Below are 20,494 nucleotides of genomic sequence, written 5' to 3'. Positions count from 1 at the left end.
CTACTACTACTTAATCCATTGTTATGACGCATAGGGTCAAACGTACTCTTAACTAAACCATTGACGAAAGGGTCGACGTCGATTAACTACGGACACGACGTTATTAGTGCGGTTGGGCAGGTGGAGCATCGGCCATGTGCAAATGCGCAACTACTTTCCCGCTTAGTGTTGGCTAATTGTTCTTCTTTTTTATTCGCCTGATTCGAAATGCAAAATCAAAACTTTGGTATCAGTTCTTTTTTTTTTGCGCAATAGCTATATACAATATGAAATTTGGGTTAGTCGATTTCATGTGAAGGAAGGAAGCGCCGGAGGGAAGAAAGAAGATATCACATTATCTATCTTCGGCTGACAGGCTACCCCATCACCTATCTTAGACAGGTTTGCCAGAAAAAATGGTGCATGGCCGGATTAGAGGGATGGCGAGGGAGGGGAGAGGGTGACCTAAATTTAGAGGTAATAGCATCACAGGTCCCTGTACTTGCACAACATGTGATGGTTTAGTCCTTCTACTTGTAAAAGTGGATTGGATAGTCCCTGAACTTGCAGCAGATGAGCAAGTTTAGTCCTGGGCCAATCATGTGCAGCCAAATGGACGCCAAGTGGACGAGCTGTCAGCGCGGCACTTTTTGCACTTAGGCCCCTACTGTTTTCATGTATCTACCCTGTAGTACACCGCATCTCTCTCGGAATATTCCAACGTATATCTATCTATTATATTATTAAGACAGAAAACAAATAAGACACCGCGTTCATCCACATATATTAAGTTATATCAACCATTAATTTTAGAGGTTAAAGGCTAAGATTTAAAGATACAAACGTTACATACAAATATTATGTATATGCCTTTTTTGGAACTTTGGAAGTTGTCACGTGCAGACAAGGGGGCGTATAAGAGGATACCTACACGTTTGTAACCTCATGTATTGTATCCCGGCAAAAACACATGTATTGTACATGCAAATAAGGAGGCATTGTATTCTGAAAAAAGTCTATGTTATCACGTACAAGCTGAGTCCAATACGGACAGATTCGCAAAAGAAAGAAGTCCAGCACGGACAAGTACAAGAGAAAATCAGGACATGTTAAAATGGAAACATGTACAGACAGGACGGAGTACACAACGAATAGGAAGCACGTGAACCCTAAAAAAGAATAAGAAACACTTGCCAACTCAAAAAAATGTTACATGTTAAAAAAGAAACATGTAGAGACGGGAGGAAGTACATACACAAGAAAAAGAAAACATGCGCCGACTGAAAAAAGGGAAACATGTATAAACCGGACAAGGTACATGTTTTTTAGGGGTAGGTACACATTTTTTTAGAATACATGCATTGCAGGTCTCTTCCTAGAAAAAATAACATTTATGCATAAATCCTTCAATGTACAAGGATATATACTCCAAGGATAACTCCTAACGCATATCATGTGTACATGCATGAGCCATTTTTTTTGCACGAGCAATACTTATATCATAGAAAATAGAAAGCGCGGGATCAAAAAAATTGAGAAAAGTCAAAGAACAAGTATATAATGAGAGACCACCAAAGAATTTTTTTCTAAAATAAGTTCTGAGCCAGATTATTCTTCATAAAACACTACTTGTGTTTCTTAATAGATGGACAGGAATAGAACTCATAATTTATATATGAGATTCAGAATAATAAAAATTAATCATTTTCCATTATATAATGTTCATTGGTAAGAGTTAACTATAAAATCTAACCCATAGACATGAGCATGAAAAATAAAAAATAAATCAGCGATTAAGTTTCATTCCCCTTGGATTAAAATATATGATCATGTTGGACAAAAAAAAAACATGTGCAATATTCAACGAGAGAAAAACTGTAATACCAATTTCTGCATGAATACAACTATAATTCCTTGAATTAGATGATCATTAAAAAATCAGCCAAATATAAAACTGAAAGATGAAATATATATTGTAGTAACATGAGGGCTTTGCTTTCCCACCACAAAATATTGAATATCCGGTGCTTCAGAAAAATAGTAATGTACGATCTCTCACATGCGTCAACTCATAGATTGTTTCCGTCCATGGCAAAATGCGCATTTCCTGCATCAGTAAAGAAGGACTTGATAGTATAACAAAAGAGTACTGCAGGGTAGATACAGGAAACTGGTAGGGGCCTAAGTGCAAAAAGTGCCGCGCTGACCAGCTCGTCCACTTGGCTGTACGTGATTGGCCCGGGACCAAACTTGGTCATCTGCTGCAAGTTCAGGGACTATACAGTCCACCTTTACAAATAGAAGAATTAAATCATCACATGCTGTGCAAGTACAGAGACCTGTGGTGCTATTACCTCCTAAATTTAGTTCCAGTCGACTCCCTCCGTTCCTAAATATTTGTCTTTCTAGAGATTTCAACAAATGACTACATATGGAGCAAAATGAGTGAATCTACACTCTAAAATATGTCTATATACATCCGTATGTGGTGGTCCATTTAAAATCTCTAAAAAGACAAATATTTAGGAACGGAGGGAGTGGTCCCATTTTTTTTTTTTTGAAGACGCGGACAGCTCTAGCATCAAAGTCAAAACGTGCCAGCAGAGTGCATGGCTACTGACTACACTGTTCGCTGTCCCAAGTGGTTCACATCATGTGATCACTTTATTAATTATTATCACGCTGACGCCACTGAAAGCCTTTTCTTTTGACACGACTGGAAATCAGTCTCACAGTGACGGAACTATGATCCGCAGAATAAAAAATCGCAGCATTCAGGAGAATTTTCTCTATGTGCAAAACATGGCGCGCTCCTTTTCATAAGAACAAGAGACCGGCTTTGCTACTACTAAAGTTTGACATTGCCAAAGCATTTGATTCTGTTTCCTGGACCTACCTTCTGGACATGCTGAAGGCACGCGGCTTTGGGCCAAGGTGGCGTGAGTGGATTGCTATGCTGCTGGGTGCTGAGAACATCCACCTCGCAGGTGATGATCAATGGTTCATGGTCCGAGTTAATACACCATGGGAAAGGTCTGCGGCAAGGGGACCCGTTGTCCCCGTTCCTCTTCATCCTTTCCATGGATCCACTTCAGCGGATTCTGCGGTGGGCGACGGAAGGCCAACTAATATCCAAGTTTCCGGGCCGCAGGCAAGTATGAGATGCGCGTTCTATGCCGACGATGTGGCGCTTTTTATGCGGCCTTCGGCTTCTGATGCGAGGATGATAAAGCTCCTGCTTGATTTCTTCGGGGAGGTTTCAGGGTTACGCACTAATACGGCCAAAAGCTCAGCATTACCGATCCGATGTGCGAACCTGGACTTGCAAACCATCTTGCAACCCCTTGGCGTTCCACTGAAGGCCTTTCCATGTGTGTATCTAGGAATGCCACTAGCACTGAAACGTCTCCGCAAAATTGATCTGGACCCATGGCTGCATAAATTTGGCAACAAAACAGCGACCTGGAAAGGGGGATTGATATTTACATGATGACGGTTCACAAATTACCGGCGTGGGTCCTCAAACGGCTTATTCAGATCTGTCGCGCGTGGCTATGGAGCGGGGAGAACTCGTGTAATGGCGGGAAGTGCAGAGTTAACTGGCAGGCTCTGGCGCGCCCTAAAACCCTGGGTGGCCTTGGGGTTATGGACCTGGAAAAATTCGGTCGTGCCCTTCGCATCCGATGGTTATGGATGTCCTGGAAGGATCAGTCGAGACCATGGGTCGGCCTGGAACTGCCATGTGATGCGTCGGATCGTGCTCTCTTCCACATGGCCACAAGCGTCACGCTGCAGGACGGTTGCATTGCACGGTTCTGGCATGATCGATGGTTGAATGGACTCTGCCCAAGGACAGTTGCACCAAACCTGTACAAGGTCTCAATCAGGAAAAATCGTACTGTCAAGGATGCCATGACTAATGAGCGATGGATGTCGGACCTGGCTAAATGCTTGACCGAAATGATGGTGCATCAGCTTGTTTCTCTTGCTGCGCAGCTTGAGAACATCACCCTTACACCTGGTCAGCCGGACACCATTGAGTGGCGTTTCAACCCCGACGCTGCTTACAGTGCAAGATCTGCCTACCAGCTACAATTCTTGGGCTCGATGTCCATGGAGGGCGCTAAGCACATTTGGGCGGCGTGGGCACCGGGCAAGTGTAGATTCTTTCTATGGACAGCCACGCTAGGGAAATTTTTGACGGCCGATGTGGTGCTGTGGCGCGGATGGGAGAACAACTATTTCTGTCCTTTGTGTCGGAGAAATCTGGAAACTGCCTTCCATCTTCTTGTGGAATGCCCGTGGGCAAGGAAGGCTTGGGACTTGATCGCGGCTGCGGCTGCCTTGCCATCATTGCGGCCAATCTCCTGGATGGAACTGCACAGCGTTGGAGGATGGATGCAAAGCTGCTGGCAGAAAGCACCGATCGCAAAAAGGAAAGGCACCTTGTCTCTTCTTCACCTAATCTCTTGGGAAATATGGTGCGAACGAAACAGACGGCTGTTCGACAACAAGCGGATGGATACTAGCATTGCTGGTGAGGAGAATTTAGGAGGAAATTAGAATCTGGAACATGGCAGGAGTAGGGATCCCCTTCGACCCAGGCTGATTTGTTGCCTTGTTTTTTCCTCTTTTAGCACCCTTTCTTAGGTGCTTTGTTCGTTTTTTATTGGGCACCCTTCTGTACTGTTTTTACTCCTTACTGATCAATGAATTTGGTAGAACTCCTACCAACATTAAAAAAAATGCGTGCTCCATATTCCCGTGTGGTCATCATAATCCTCTCAGCCTCAGGTGGGGCAGCGAGACGAGTGGTGACGCAACCTACACCTAGACAAGGATAGTTAGGGCAAGGTTTAGTGAGCGAGATTTCAAATCACTCAAATCGGAAGCGAGTCTGATTTCCATCGACGAGACAAAACTGCAATATCCAACATTTGGTGCAAACGCCACCACACAGTCCGGCTCACAGTGGCTTGACACCAATTATGTGCCCCGTTGATTCGACGTAAGAAATAACGAGAGATGCTACATAAACTATGCACGCGGAAGTGTCAGCAGCAGCAGCAGCATCGGCCAAACTCTCGCATCCACCACAGATCCAAAGGCTTAGCATGGCCCCACAATAATGCACGCAGGAAACAGCAACAAAAGCCTACAAGGGGCCAAGAGCGCGCACCCAACGAACAGAATTGCGATCCAGCGCAAAAACAATTGAAGAAAACAGAGGTCCTCCGTATGATTGGGAAGGGGAGCTAGCCAGGGCCACCATCAAGGGATCCATGCAGGGCACACAATCAGATTCGGGCCGGACCAAAGCCCGACGATCATTGGGGCAATGTTCAGTGCACTGTGCGAGTGGATCCCATCGAGATCCATTCTACATCTCTCCCACAAGGCATCATCACGAGCGTGGATTAGTCTAACGGCGGGTTAGGGGAAGGCAGGAGGATCATGGGACAGGAGGCGGAGAAGAGGGGGAGGAGGAGCACACGCATGTTCGCGGGGTGCAGAGGGACAGGATAGGGGAGGTCAGGGCAGCGGCACTGTGCGGTGCACTTGGGTTGGGCGAGGGGTGACTTGTGCCCCGCCACCGGTCACCACCTTGGGTACTCGGCGCACGCATCCTCCGTCCGTCCGCGAACAACTCGCCCGCTTGGATCTTGTGTCGGCGCTTGGACCAGCCACTGCCTCTGTTCTCTGACGCCGAGTTTTCTAGGGGTGGGAAAGGGATGGCTCTCGTCCGCGTAGCGTTCCTGCCACATTACCCTTCGGCTTGATCCAGTGGGTTGATATTGATTTTGGACTGAAGTTTTTGTACCAATGAGGTCTCTCTGAAAGAGTTTCATGATATATATCTCATGCACACGGCGGTAAGAGCAAAATTAGACTTATTTGCTATTCCTCGGGTAATTGAAAACGATTTTTGGATGATCACTTTTCGATTTCATGGACAATGATTTGGTGAAGATAGGGATGACGTGGCTTGCCGCGGCTTCACCGGCAGAGACGAGGTCGAGAGTTGAGTAGTGCGGGTGGGGACTTTAGAGCAACTCCAACAGCCCCCTAAAACCAGTTTTCCGGGCTTCCCGTAAAATTGGGGAAAGTTGTCTGAGAGCAAACTTTTGTGAGTTTTCATTGACTTCTTCTTCAAAATTCTTAATCATACCTTTTCAAAGAAAAAAAAAAGAAAATTCTCAATCGTCCACCTTTCTCAGTAAACAAAAATAGAAAAGACATGTGCATATGCCTACATAACATCATATAGTTTTTATGCTAGTTTGATGTCTTAGAAGAGTTGGGCGCGCTTTGCTGCGCCATTGCTCTTGTTGGCTTTTCATAAAAAATTACTCCGTAAGTTTTAAAAATTACGGTGATTAGTTTTTTGAAAAGTCAAACATCTTTAAGTTTGATCAAATTTACAGAGAAATATATCAATATCCATAATATCAAATCGGTAACCTCAAATTCATTATGAAATGAATGTTCATATTTTATTTAATTAGTATTGTGGATGTCGATATTTTTTGCTATAAACTTGGTCAAAGTTCAAGAAATTTGACTTTTGAAAAAACTAATAGACCTTATATTTGGAACGAGTGGCTATTTGGTTTGGCGCTTGGGAAGATGATCGAGTGAGTTTTTCATTTTTTATAATCCGATGTTTTGGTGGGCATTTCGCGGTGTGATTCCGTGTTATCTTCTAATCAACGCATATTTATGTGGGGAAATTTTCGCGTTGGCGGCTGCCTGCACTAAATTGGTCCTACGGTATCACATGTTGGTGCTTCTTTTTTCTAGGCGATGAGAGGGTGTGCGGGATTTGATATGTTTTTATAGGGCGGTTGATGCCGATTGAATTGAAAATTTATTAACCCGATCAAAGTGTTAACCAATTCCAAATTGAATACCAAAATCGAAAGAACTCCTGAAGAATTTGTTGACCCAGTCAAAACTGGGTGACCCAATTCTAAATTGAAGACCTCAATTGACTAGGAGGCCTTAAAAATTAGGGATCATAGTGTAGTAATCGATTGGAAGAGCTCCAAAATTAGGAAGCATAGTGAATTAAAAGAATTGAATGACAGAGCTCGTTGAGAGAAATTGTTGACTTGGGTGACCCTATTCTAAACTAGAGACCTCAATTGACTGTGAAGTCTTAAAACTTAAGCAGCATAGCGTAGTTAATAGATGGACTGTTTAATTACGGTATGTAAGATGCTAATGTTGTGTCGGTATCCAATTATGCACATTTAGTAGTTTAAATATGTGTTTCAAATGAATCTGTGTGAAAATTTATGTTCAATTTCTTTAAAAGGATTATATTTTAGGGGATCTGTTAGCTGAGCAGAAGTTATTTCCATAAATAGAATTAGAAAGATGGGATAGAAGAGAAACTTACAATATTGGTTTAGGATTTGGGATCTGTCAGAGATGCCCTTAGGGCATGTACAATGGAGAGACAGCAGCAAGGTGCTGCCCCCGTACATCCACCTAGGCTTGGAGAGCTAGAGCCATTGCCCATACTGATTACTGTCCAACCCACATGCTGCCTCATACGTTCTTACTTGCGTCACTCTCTGCTATTTTCTTCCCAGCTTACCACACATTTTCCCTCTTTTTCTTCACTAGTAAACGTGCACGTGCAACGCACGTCTAAAACTTTGATCAAGTGAGTTCACATATTCTAAATTTTAAATAATTCTTGGAAAAGAATATAAATAAAATGGATACAAAATAGATGTCACTCTAAATGTATTTTTTTTAAGTGAAACACCGTTGTGATCCAACAACCTAGTGAAGAATCAAGCGTCTGGCCATGGTCACTAAGCTTTTTGAACAAATTGATTTTCGAGATGAATTTACACATGATCAACATGCAAGGAAAAAAGTTAAAGTTATGCAACACTTGCTCAATTCTACCAATGACTATTCAATACTTCCATCAATTTCTCCTCTGTACAAGTATGGTATTTTCTAAAGTGGACATGGTATTTTGATTGGGAAGTATAGATTTAGCAATAGAAAATAAAATTGACTGATACGCATGTAGTCTTCACTTCTAGTGTAGCCACCGAAAACAAAATGCAAACTACTTTACAATGCAATTGCTCTGATAAGGATGCCTACTTCTTGAATCTTATTTTCTCGTACAAAAGCCAATTTTACATCTGCACAACAATATATAAAATTGGTCAGCACATGCAAAAGAGAGGCTAAACGGATTTGTATGCCATGAACTAACATTTTGTACTAACTGGGATCAACATAGGAAAACCTGTTGACACCTATACATTGGTACTATGGCAAAAATTAATAAAAATACTTGGCGCTAGGAAAATAAAAAAAAATACAATGGAGAGCAATGGCACCATAGTGAGAGCGGGACAGACACCGCACACGAGGGCGGCCTCATGGGAGTACGTCTGGGCGGCCGAAACAGACGGGCGGCCAAGAGGGAGACATCGTGCCACCAGGCGCGGGGCAGCGGGGACTCTGCGTCGAGGCCGGTGGCAGAGGCACCATGTCCTGCATATACGATATCGTGCATTACAAATAGCTAAAAAAAGGGTTTATCATGGTAAACATATACGGTCTGAAAACTTGGTTGTCTTCTTTTGATCCTTTTAGTAAGTCATAGTCCTCAAAGAGGTCATGAAAGAGAATGACATTACCTAGAGATTTACATTACAAAGGAAAAATGTTATCAGCCCACAACTTTTTTAACGAATGTAACATGAACATACATGGGGCAATATGATTATCTTCAATACTGAGTTGCCTTCATATTTCCATGTCCGGTCTCCCTCCCTCCCTCTGTCTCTCTCTAACCTGAAAATGCATCAAGTGTAGGTATAAATAAGGAATTTACAATAAACAGTGGCCCTGCAACACAACATCTGTTTTTTTAAATGTACTGGCATATACAAAGACAACGTCTGCCGCTGATTAACTGAGTTCAACCAAGGAGACCTTCCTCCATAGGTTCATATATTAAATTAAATGGCCTCTAGAGTTTGTAGGAATATTGTGCCCAGAGCTATAATATTGTTGACACACTTAAGTAGTGTCACGGAGTACATCTGACTGTATATGAATATATTAACCCCAGAGCCATACATAGATCTAACCCTCTGTGGTGCTTTTATAGGGATATAGTAAATGTATCAGGGATACTCAACGACTACCCGGTGTTTTCGATGGAACTCCGTGCATCATGGCATATGATCTCCGCGCATGCTGCCACACCGGCCACTAACTCCACGCGCTAAGCTAGCTAACTAACCTCATCCAGCTAACAACTCATGCATGCATGCAGCTCGTCGATGCCGCCGATTTTCAAGTTGCTGGACGTAGTCCCGCGGCCGGGGCGAGCGAGCCGCTAGGCGTGCGTGCGTAGCACCGATGGGAGCATACCCGGGGAGCAGGCAAGCCCCATCCCCGGCGGCGCACACGATGTGTTGCAGCGCGTACGTTGCGGCTGGCTTAACTGATCGCCCACAACTCCAGACGCCTCACGATCACACGCCTGGCCACAAACCGGCTTGACTCGGACTATTTGACTGAACCAACAAAGATATTGCACTGCTAATAATCTGTCTTTAGAATTGATCATCAACAAACCGAAGTGTTCAACTAACATTTCTCAGGTATAATGTTGGGAACAATACCTCATATCGACATTAAATAATTAAGAATGATTGAGGAAGCCAAAAGTCAAAAGAGGGGTTAAAATTTCTGAAAATTGTCCAAATCAATAATACAACTGAATTGTCAGATGGAACGAAAAACTAAATTGCATTGAACCACACTTGAATTTCCTGTAAATACAAGAAGGGGTAGGGAAAAGAGATTACTTACAAGGATTCATCTAGTATGACTGAGAGGTGAAAAGTTCCCGGTTATTATTCCATGGCTCACAATGAGCATCAATACATCACCGGCCAGGATATGAAATTGCAACCGCAAGCATCGGCCAACATCGACCTTGGTATATGTACGGATCTACCTGCCCGTCGTCCTCGCGGACACGGTTTGGATGAAGCAGATCTTTCCGTGATTCCGTCCTTGGCGGGGAGGAGGGGAGGCTGAAGCTGTCTTCGCCGGTCTTGCAGAGAATGGCCTGGGTAGGAGAGCCGGCTTCCACAGACACGCTCGGTCATGAAAACGGTTGTGTTTGCCTGCGTGTTCCGTTGAGTCGTGCCACCGATCAAGCAAGCCGGCGGCTTGCAGTTTTCATAGGTGCGTGTGCTCCTCAAGGAAAAATCCATCCAGCTGCATGGGTGTCTGCTTATTGTGTACGTGCGCGGGGGCTCCTGCTCAGTCGACAGCGCGGCGGCGCGTTGCGCGGCATGCTGCGGGCTTCACATCACGAGGCCGGGGTCGCGGCCACTCCTGCTCACTCGGCGGCGCGGCGGCGAGGTATGTTGCGGGCTGCAGGGCACGAGGCCGGGGGGTCGCGGCGGCTCCTGCTCCATGGGCGGCGCGGCGCCGGCAGGCAGGGAGCGTAGGGATGGTGTGTTAGCGTCAAGCTTGAGGGTGCATGATTACAGGGATGCGTTGCGTGACTATCGGAGGGTAATTCAGATCAGATCCTTTTTTCAGGCCTTGCGTGATTACAGGCGATGCGGTTGCGCAAGCGGGGCTGAAATTTCCTCTCGGTGGAGTATGTTCAGCCAACCTAAATTACTAAGTACACACGAGAGAAGGGATTAGATTTAGGTTGACTGTTAGATTAAATTAGTGGGCCTAATCGAACGGTTATAATGGGTTTGTGTACATTTTATGGGGTGTGCTTAAAAAAGATCATGTTTGATTGTTTATTAGTATAAATATAAATAGTAGAGATTTTACTATCTTTCTTCATTGAAGCAGCAGCCTCCTTTGCAAGCAGCACCTGCCACCTTCAAGCTAACAGTTTGTTGCCACCGTGGAGTTCGAACCTAGCTGTCCCATGAGGCAGCAGGGCTGGGGCTACGCGATGGCCATGCCCTTAGAGCATCTCCAGCCGTTGGCCTCCAGGGGGCGCCTAAAATCGCCGCCCGGGGTGAGCGGACGTCAAAAGTCGGTCTGGGGATGAGTTGGTCCCCAGCCGCCCGCCCCAGGGCCGTCCCAATCGCGTTCAAAAAAGGAAAAAATATAGCAAATTTCGGCAAATTTCGGCGAAGTTCGGCATATATTACATAATAGTCGCGGATTTTTATTACATAATATATCTAATTAAAAAAGAAACTGGCTGAACACGGAGTAGTCGCCGTCGTCGCCGCCATCCTCGCCGCCGCCGCCGTCGTCGGGCTTCTCCTCCTTGACGTGGCCGTCCCTGGTGGACCCCTGACCGGCGTCGCCAACGCGGACTGGTGGCGGCGGCGCGTCGTCGTCGTCGCTGTCCTCGATGACGACGACTCCTCCTTCGTCGCGGCCCCGGCGGCGCTGCGCGAATCGCCGCAGAGCGGCGCACTGGCGCTCCCTCGCCATCTTCAGGGAGTTCGTGTGCGTCCATTCCAGGGCCGCGTCGTCGTCGAGCTCGACGTCGCCGCCGTGCTCCGTCTTCACCGTGGGGAGGCCCGGCTCCGTCTTCACCGGCGCGAGCCCCGGCTCCGTCTTGGGCTTGACGAAGCGCGGAGGAGCCAACGAGGAGGCGCGCCGGCCGCCCTCGTTGATGACGATGCCAGCGCTGCGAGTGCGCCGGCCGAGGGCTCGGCCTTGACGCCGAGCAGCGCCGGAGAGCCGGAGGAGTGCGAAGAAGAACGTGATGAGGAGGAAGAAGAGGAGGCGTCGAACCTCCTGGGCAACCATTGCCCGTCGCGTCGGCGGTGAGCCATGGCCGTGGCGGCCGCCCTGGCGGGAGGGGGGGGGTATGCCAACGGCGGGTCGTTGCCGCCCTCGAGCTACGTCAGAACGCCCTCGAGGGTGCGGCCGGGGACACCCCACCACAGGTGGCGTCCCTCGCTGTTCTTCAGGCCGGCCACCACCGGCGCGCCGTTGGTGGACGCCATCCTCTGCTGCTGCCGGCGCTGGAAGTATGCCGTCCACGCCGCTTGGTTGTCGGCGGCGTACTCGGGGAGGGCGAGCTGGGCGTCGGTGAGGGAGGCGCGCACGACCTCGACCTCGTCGGCGAAGTAGGAGGGCTTCGCCACGGCGTCGGGCAACGAGGGAATGGGCACTCCCCCGTTGCTGAGTCTCCACCCCGTCGGCCCGGCGCGCATGTCCGGCGGCGCTGGGATGTTCGCCTGGAATAGGAGCCAAGACTCCTGTTCGCGGAGCGAGCGGCGGCCGAAGCCGTTGGCCGCCGCCTCATCTCCGGGGAAACGCTCGGCCATCGGGGAGGGAGGGAGAGGGTGGGCTCGACGGCGGCGCTCGGGAGAGGGAGGGCTCGGCGGCGGCGCTCGGGAGAGGGAGGGCTCGGCAGCGGCTCTCGGGAGAGGTAGAGCTCGGCGGCTAGGGCTAGGGCTGGTGTGGCCAGAGGCGAGGGAGGCCACCGACTTATATAGCCGCGCCGCGCCCGTGTGTACGCGTGCGAGGGAGGGGAGGCGTCGGCGCGCCGCCCCGTGACGCGCCGCCCGTGAGGAATCAATGGTAAGGCTGACCGGCGGCAGCCTTGCCATTGTTTCCCCACGGAAAACCGAGGCGTTGGGGGAAGACAACGCGCGGTGTCGCTGACGCGGCGAGCCCGCGGCTCTTTCGCGCCAAAACCGCTCGCCCCGGCGCCCCCGAGCGCCCCTAGCGCGCCGGGTTCGGCCTAGGTCCGCCGGCGCTAATTTCGACCCAGGCTGGCGAAAATCGGGCTCCTGGGGGCGCGACTGGGCCGATTTTTCTGCGCCGGCGCGAAAAAATCGCCTGGGGAGGCAAAATTTCGTGTTTTGACCCTTTTGTTAAACAAAATCGAGATCTGACCCTAGTTTGAAAGTTTTTTGAGATTTGACCCTTTCCCCTACCGCCACGAGGCACGGCGGTAGGATCATATAGCCTACCGCCGAGACCTGCGGCGGTAGCAAACTTGTCCACGTCAGCAACGATAACGGCCTCCGTGCCCCCTCCGTCACACCCTACCGCCGCTCCACCCGGCGGTAGGATGTCTGAACCTACCGCCGGAGTCTCTGGCGATAGGGTGTGGGCATATATAAACCGCGGGCCAGCCGCCCCCACCCCTTCTCCCCCCACCCAGCCGCCCCCACCACGAAGAACAGAGCAGTTGCTCCAACTCGCCCTCTCTCATCCCGTCCACTCCCCCCCTCCGATCTTCTTCGTTTCTTGACGGATTTTGCGGATCGAGATGGCCCCGAAGAAAGAACACCTTTCGATCCCTCCAATAGGTTTTAATCAAACACCTTTCGATTCGTCGCATTATTCGATTCAAATCACTCCTATTTGAAAAAAATAACCCTAGGATTGATTTAGGTTGATTCTAGATGTTATATTGTGTTAGATATGAACTATATTGAATAGTTGGTATGGTTGTGTCAAGATGAACCCTAGTTCATAATTGATTTGAATGGTTTTTTTTATATGATGGATGATGCATGTTCCTATGCTATGATGCAAGTATTGGATGTAGTGTATGCTGAATATTGGAGATGAATATTTGATATATTTGTTATATGTAGTGTATGAATCCTTAAGATGAACCCTAGTTCATTTTTTTCTTTGTTAACAAAAAATGAGATTATGCATGTTGGATGTTGTTGGAGAAATATGTGTTACGATGCATTTGAACCATGGTGATTGAACTCATAGGTTCTGTTGGATGTGATTAATTTTTGTTATGCATCGAAATGTTTCGTAGTTAATGTTGAACCCAGTTCATGTTGAAAAATCTTTTGATATGCTTATGCAATTCCTTTAGGAGGCCACCTCTTGCGGACGACATCGGCACGAAGTACACAATGCTTGACCCTAGGTTCGACAAGCGTCACCGTGCCCGTTTCATTGAGAATGGAGTGGTAATTACCATTTTAAACCAAATCTTTTGAATTGATGAAAACAAGTTGCTAACTATTATGTCCATGCGAATTATGCTTTGGTTATTGATTTTCACAGATGCTGCCGCCACTGCGGATGAGGGCTCACAAGACGACGGTTAAGATGGAGTACGACGATCGATACACATCGTTCTTCAGGAGAGCCCGACTATTGGGTTTCGTCCTGCAGTTCAAGCGTAAGCCGCCGACGCTCGTTCACTCAGCTCTCACGGCTTTGATCGACCGGTGGCGGCCAGAGACGCACAGCTTTCATCTTTCATGTGGGGAGATGACTGTGACCCTCGAGGATTGGGCGATGATTACGGCACTACCACTCGAGGGTCGTGCTCTCACAGGAAGAGTGGAGAGGGCGAAGTGGCACGAGAGGGTTGTCAGCCTCATCGGCGACTGCCCCCCCCCCCCCCCCCGCTAAGAGCAACCGGACTTCCGGCATACCGCTGTCATGGCTCCTCGAGCACCGGAGCAAGTGCCCGGAAGATGCCGAGTCCCGGGTGGTGGAGCAGTACGCCAGGGCCTACCTGTGGTACATTCTCACGGATGTAGTGTTTCCGGACTGCTCCGGGAACTCTGCCCTATGGATGTATCTCGACTTCCTAAAGGACTGGGATGCGGGGTACAGCTGGGGGGCCGCCAGACTCGCCTACCTATACCGTTCGGTAAGTGAATATCACTTTCTTTCAAATATCAGACGTGTGCTGCTTTACATTTTGACATCTTATCATCTGAACATGGTTTGTAGCTTGACGACGCGACCCAGAGAGCGGAAGTCACGTCCGGTATGTGTGGATGTGTATGGGGCCTCTCCATTTGGATGTGGGAGCAATCCCGGTGGGCCGTCCGGAGAAGCTGCGCTCGCGTGCATGGACGGACTATGGCCAAGATGACGAAGATGATCGGAACCCGACCGTCGCATACGCTTGGGACGTGGTGCGTGTCTACACGGGCGAATCGAAGGCCTTGTACAAGGTCTTCACAACGAGCTTGATGCTCTCACGCCTTTCCAGGTATAAGAACTACATTTTCACTTGAGCTTACCATTGTTTCGATAACACTTTCACTTGAGCCTAACATTGTTTGGTTATAGGTTACTTGGCGGCCGTATAGTGATGATCGAGAGTGGGGGTTCGAGCTGAACAGCATGTGCAAGCAGGACCGACTTCTCTTCCGGTGCATCGTGCCCATGATTTGTGTCTATGCCGTGGAGTACCACTTGCCACAGCGCGTTGCCGCACAATTTGGTAAGGCGCAACACACACCACCAGCCGGCCACGATACCGGTGGCTACGACCTACACCTGTGAGTACCACAAGCCGTCCTCATCGATTCTAAGTTCTTGTTTTGATGCTTTACATTCATAAAAGAAGGGTGTTTTACATTCTTTCTTATGCATTGCAGGATGAGCAGGCAGAAGAATCAATCAATCACGGATTGGGAAGGCGAACATGTGAGATACGTGGGAATGGAACGAGTGGAAAGGACGCAAAGACACGGAGAGGAGAGTGATTGACTGGGACGAGTACGAGGATCACATGCTGTGGTACGATGATGGCATCAAGCATCGTCTGCGTCTGAGGCCCCAGTGGACGACAGCAGATGCCGAAGACCTGTTCGATGACGCCTCAGAGAATGAAGCCTACAACGAGAGCATCAGACAGCTTCAAGGTGGGTTTAGGGAGTACGGATCCCTCATGAACAGAGTGGTGTGTTGTTTTTACCTCTTTTGAACCGACGGTTGGATGAAATCAGCTTTTCGTGCTATTGACTCATTTTATTACTTTGCAGTCTTCGGAGCTGAACAAAAGCATTTTTCATGCCTCTGATGCGCTTAGTGCTGTCCCTGGGACTCAAGCTTGTGAGAACAAGTTGAGGGAAACGGTGAAGGTAATACGGAGTTCATTTTCGTTATCATTGGACATTCGAGAAGTTCATATTGTTTCGTTATCATTGCAGAAATACGTCAACAAAGCACGCCGGCTTGTGGGCCTGCTTGGGTGCGCTACAAACACCGAGGATGTTTTTCCTCCTGCACCGATGCGTAGCCTCGCTTCATCGAGCCATGCAGCCTCGTCGTCTAGGCCGGTTCAAGATGACGAGGAGGAGAGTGACGACGATGATGATGAAGAGGAAGATGAAGAAGAGGGCGCAGAAGAAGAACATGGTGAGGAAGTGGAAGAGGACGATGAGGAGGAGGAGGAGTACGATGATGACGATGGACCTCCAGCAACTCAGCCAACTCGGCGTGAGAAGAGGAATGTGCCAAAGAAGGATTGGAAGAGTCCATCCCCGTTTCAGAAACCACGTCCTACGGCCCGCAAGAAGACGGCGGCCGAGAAGCGATCCAAGGATAACGAGGACCGAAAGTCGAAGAGGGGAAGGAAGGACTGAAGTTGCTGCCGTGTCGTTGAACTAAAAACTTGCATATTTGCTTCGTGAACCATATGAATTTGCTCGTGAAACTGTTTCGTTAATTTGCTATGTATAACTTATTTGCCATGTATCGAACCTACCTTATTTATAGATTTGCTATGTATCGAACCTACCTTATTTATAGATTTGTGGTGTGTGCATCATATATCATACATTGTGTGCTTCATATGTCATACATATGCTGTTTAAATGTTGTCACCAAAAATTGAAGACAAAAGAAATTAGAAGGTGCAAAAAATGCACACTAGGCCACCCTACCGCCACACACAAAGGCGGCAGGTCTGTACATCCTACCGCCATCAGACCCGGCGGTAGGGTGCCTCCCTCCCCGCCCCCCACGCCCCCCTTCTGTGACCAAAAAAACGAGCAGAGCAGCGGTAGGGTTGCACACCCTACCGCCAGGGAGCCTGGCGGTAGGATCCTACCGCCTAGGGCCTCGGCGGTAGGGTGTGCAACCCTACCGCTGCGTTGCTCGTTTTTTTGGTCACAGAAGGGGGGCGTGGGGGGAGGCACCCTACCGCCGGGTCTGATGGCGGTAGGTTGTGGTCTCCTACCGCCGCGCCCTATGGCGGTAGGGTTTGGGCATTTATAAACCCAACCGCCCGCCCACCCCACCCCAACCCCTAATCCCCACCCACCCAGCCGCCTTCTTCTTCCTCTCGCCCCTTTTCTCATCTCCTCCACTTCCCCACTCCGATATTCTTCGTTGATTCACGGATTTTGTGGATCGAGATGGCTACGGAAAGAGGAAGGTAAGCTCCTCCAATCCCCCAACTAGTTTGAGTCAATCAATCCGCTTTCTTATAGCCATATGAGGAACTCTCTCTAGTTGATATGATGAACACTAGAACCTAGATGATTGCAATGTGATGAACCTAGTTGATGAACCCTAGGTTTAGTCTTTCTTATAGCCATACGAGGAACCCTCTCTAGTTGATATGATGAACCCTAGAACCTAGATGAACCCTAGGTTTAGTCTTTCTTATAGCCATATGAGGAACCCTCTCTAGGTTATATGATGAACCCTAGAACCTAGATGAACCCTAGGTTTAGTCTTTCTTATAGCCATATGTGATGATTTATTGTGTGAATATTGTAGATATTTGTTTTGCTATATATCTCCATTGATTTAGGTGGAATCTACCTATATCTGATGAATGCTTGCATTAGAACAAATATTGATGTTTAATTAACTTTATCCAATCAATGCTTATATAAGGAAAATGGCGCCACAACCACCACTTGATGAGGATGATGACTATGAAGACCCACTTGAGGAAGCCATATGTGCTCAAAGAGTGAGGCTGAGCGATCAGGAGGTGTGCAACCTATGGGACAACTTTCTGCCACGTGCTACCTTGGTCGGGGTGCCATTCGTGACCCGTCTGACAAGTACCATGATCGATCGACATGTCATGGTATGTTATTAGTGCAGAATCCAGGGAACTGTTAATAGTTTAGATAATCCATACTTATTAATCGATATGTTTTTCTTATTCAGAAATTGCCAAAGAGCCTATCTGAGAGTTGTGGCATCGAGGCTGATGAAGAAGGCTATGCAGGAATTTGCCTTACCGCAAGGGGCCCCGTCACTACTTGTGCGTACAGCGTGGACACGGACGGTCGCACACACTTAAGCTCGGTTGGGTGGCAGAGCTTCCTCATTGACAAGAATCTTCATGTTGGACAGGCCATCCTAATTACTATCAGGAACACCAACCGTTAAGGCTTGAAGATGATGATCGTCAACGATATCATCTAAACTATATCGTGTGGTTGCTGATGATCGTCATGTTTGATTGCTACCTATGGATGAAACCTTTTATGTGGTCGATGACCGTTGAACTTGTTAAACTTCTTATGTTGGCTTCGTGAAACTATTTGGATGTGATCAAACTACGTTATGTGGTCAAACTATTTGGATGTGATCAAACTTCTTATATCTGTGAAATTGTGCTTATTGTTTCTTATGTCTATGGCAAAAAAATTGAAGACAAAATCAAAACAGTTAACTTCATGCCACTATGATAACCTACCGCGAGGGCTCTCGGCGATAGGTTTGTGCTGATTACCGCCGTGGCCTATGGCGGCAGGTCCGATAACGGTCGTCAGCCACACCTACCGCCAGAACCTGCGGCGGTAGACTGTGCAACCCTACCGCCTGAAGGTCTGGCGGTAGCAAAAGGGTCAGATCTCGATTTTGTTTGACAAAAGGGTCAAAACACGAATTTTTGGCGGCTGGGGAGGCCTTTCTGCTGGAGATGCTCTTAGTGTCCTCGCAAAAACAAAAAGAGATGCCCTTAGTGACGCTAAAGTTGAGCTGGAAACAACTCGACGAGGCCAGGCCATGCAAAACTGTACAAGAGGTAAGATCAGATAGAACAATGTGTCACATATTACCTCTCAAATCAAAAGTCTATCGCATATGGAACCATGATCCATATGCCGATATGCGATCTACTACTAGACGTCAAGACTTTTCCTCTAACATGACGATGGATTGGATGGCCACGGATGCTCACCGGTCCAAGTTGCGGAGCTGAACACGGCATGAATGGTGCTACTTGCCCAAAGAGATGGACCTGAGCCGAAACGGTTTGGGAAGTACAGTGGCAAACTATGGTGTCCCGGTTTGAGATTTCAACATCTTCCTCGACAAACTGTCGACACGGGATTGCGAACGGGCAGTGCAACTAGCAGGGTAGCCATCTGCAGCATTGCGGGCTCGTGGAGCTGCGCCCCACGGCCACAGCAACAACGACCCGAGAGATCCACGGACAAAGAAAGAGGAAAAATAACCACCAATCTACATTCCAGAGTCTCATCAATCATCATCGTTAACCACAGTGCAACGAAAACGATTCGACATGACAGCGTGAGATAAGATGAGAATAGCCAGTCCGATCGATCTTTGTTAAATCCCGCACATCACCTGCACGCCTCGCCGTGAGAGCCAACCGTTTCCATCGTCCGCATTATTTCTTTCGTTGTTCTTCGTCCTCCTCGCGCTCGATACCTGACAGACAGCGACATGTTTCATTTCATATATCAAAATCAGCAAGGCAGCCAGCCAGCCATGAGCCATTGGCAAGCGTCGGTACGTACCCTCCCCTGATGATTCTCGTCGCGGAGGCAAGTTGGATCCGCCACATGACCGAGAATTCGGGTGTCCCTCCGGTGTCGGCACCACGGCACGGCGGAGAGAACAGGCGAGCTGGCCGTAGATTCGGCGTGATCAGCCGTCGTCCAACAGGGGGAACCTTTTCTCCCCCGCGCGTCTACGCTTCTCCGGTCGCATACACTGCATGATGGGTCTGATTAGGATTTTTAAATAAAAAACATAGATGTCGCCGTTGTGTTGGAGCGACAGCACTAAGATAATCCAAGCCGTTTGACTGCAAGCCTGGCGCTGCAGCGCAGAGAAATGTGTTCGGTAGCTTGGTTCAGAGGACTGACGAGACGATAGCAGAGGTTAATTGGGTGGGAGCTGCGTTCGTTCGTTGCACGTGGAATCTTTTGCGTAGAAAATTCAGGGCTGTTAGTGTGCAATCCGGTACAGAGACTACATTTTCTTTTTTTTGCTTGCACACACTAACTAACCCAGTGTCAGAACAGATAAAGAGAAGATACTGCACTGTAACAGACTGTCCAGTTTAAATACACTGTAACGGGTGAAGGACCGAAGAAGATGGTGATCGATGATGGTTCATGTACCGGGCACTGGTATGAGCTGTAGGACGCGATGTTTCATTCAAGAGATTCAGCTCACCAGTTCAACGGGCGCGTGCACGTAGCGTACGTACATAGGCGGGGCGGGTAGGGCCTAGACGCACGCCATCGGCTGGGCGGGCCGGGGCTCCGGGACTCCGGCTAGGTGCGTGCATCGCTCGGGGGCACGGATGATTGGGGAGTGTCGGAGGATCGGAGGAGGAAATGCTGCGCCATCCGCACGCACGGACGGACGCAACAAATCAAACTGTGCGCTGTGCGCAGTGCCAATGATAGCCAGAGCATGGGCTCGCCTGGTGGCATCTTCTCTCTTCTCTAGTTGTACGTACGTCTAGTCTAGCATGGACAATGTAGCATGTTTTCGAGAGTTTTGGCGCTCT

At 48.3% G+C, this 20,494-nt stretch overlaps 1 long non-coding RNA gene across 1 annotated transcript; it reads right to left on the bottom strand.

Annotated features, from left to right (window-relative positions):
* Window positions 1-7,940: 7,940 nt before the first annotated feature.
* LOC123125523 (uncharacterized) lies at window positions 7,941-10,682 on the bottom strand. The gene is made up of 3 exons (XR_006461430.1): window positions 9,841-10,682; window positions 8,727-8,811; window positions 7,941-8,508 (listed from the first exon to the last, which is right to left on the bottom strand). It is a non-coding gene; the product is annotated as an uncharacterized lncRNA (long non-coding RNA).
* Between the last annotated feature and the right edge of the window lie 9,812 nt (window positions 10,683-20,494).

This window comes from Triticum aestivum, chromosome 5D, assembly GCF_018294505.1.
Source record: "Triticum aestivum cultivar Chinese Spring chromosome 5D, IWGSC CS RefSeq v2.1, whole genome shotgun sequence".
Taxonomy (NCBI): domain Eukaryota; kingdom Viridiplantae; phylum Streptophyta; class Magnoliopsida; order Poales; family Poaceae; genus Triticum; species Triticum aestivum.
This window is presented reverse-complemented; position numbering and strand designations above follow the sequence as displayed.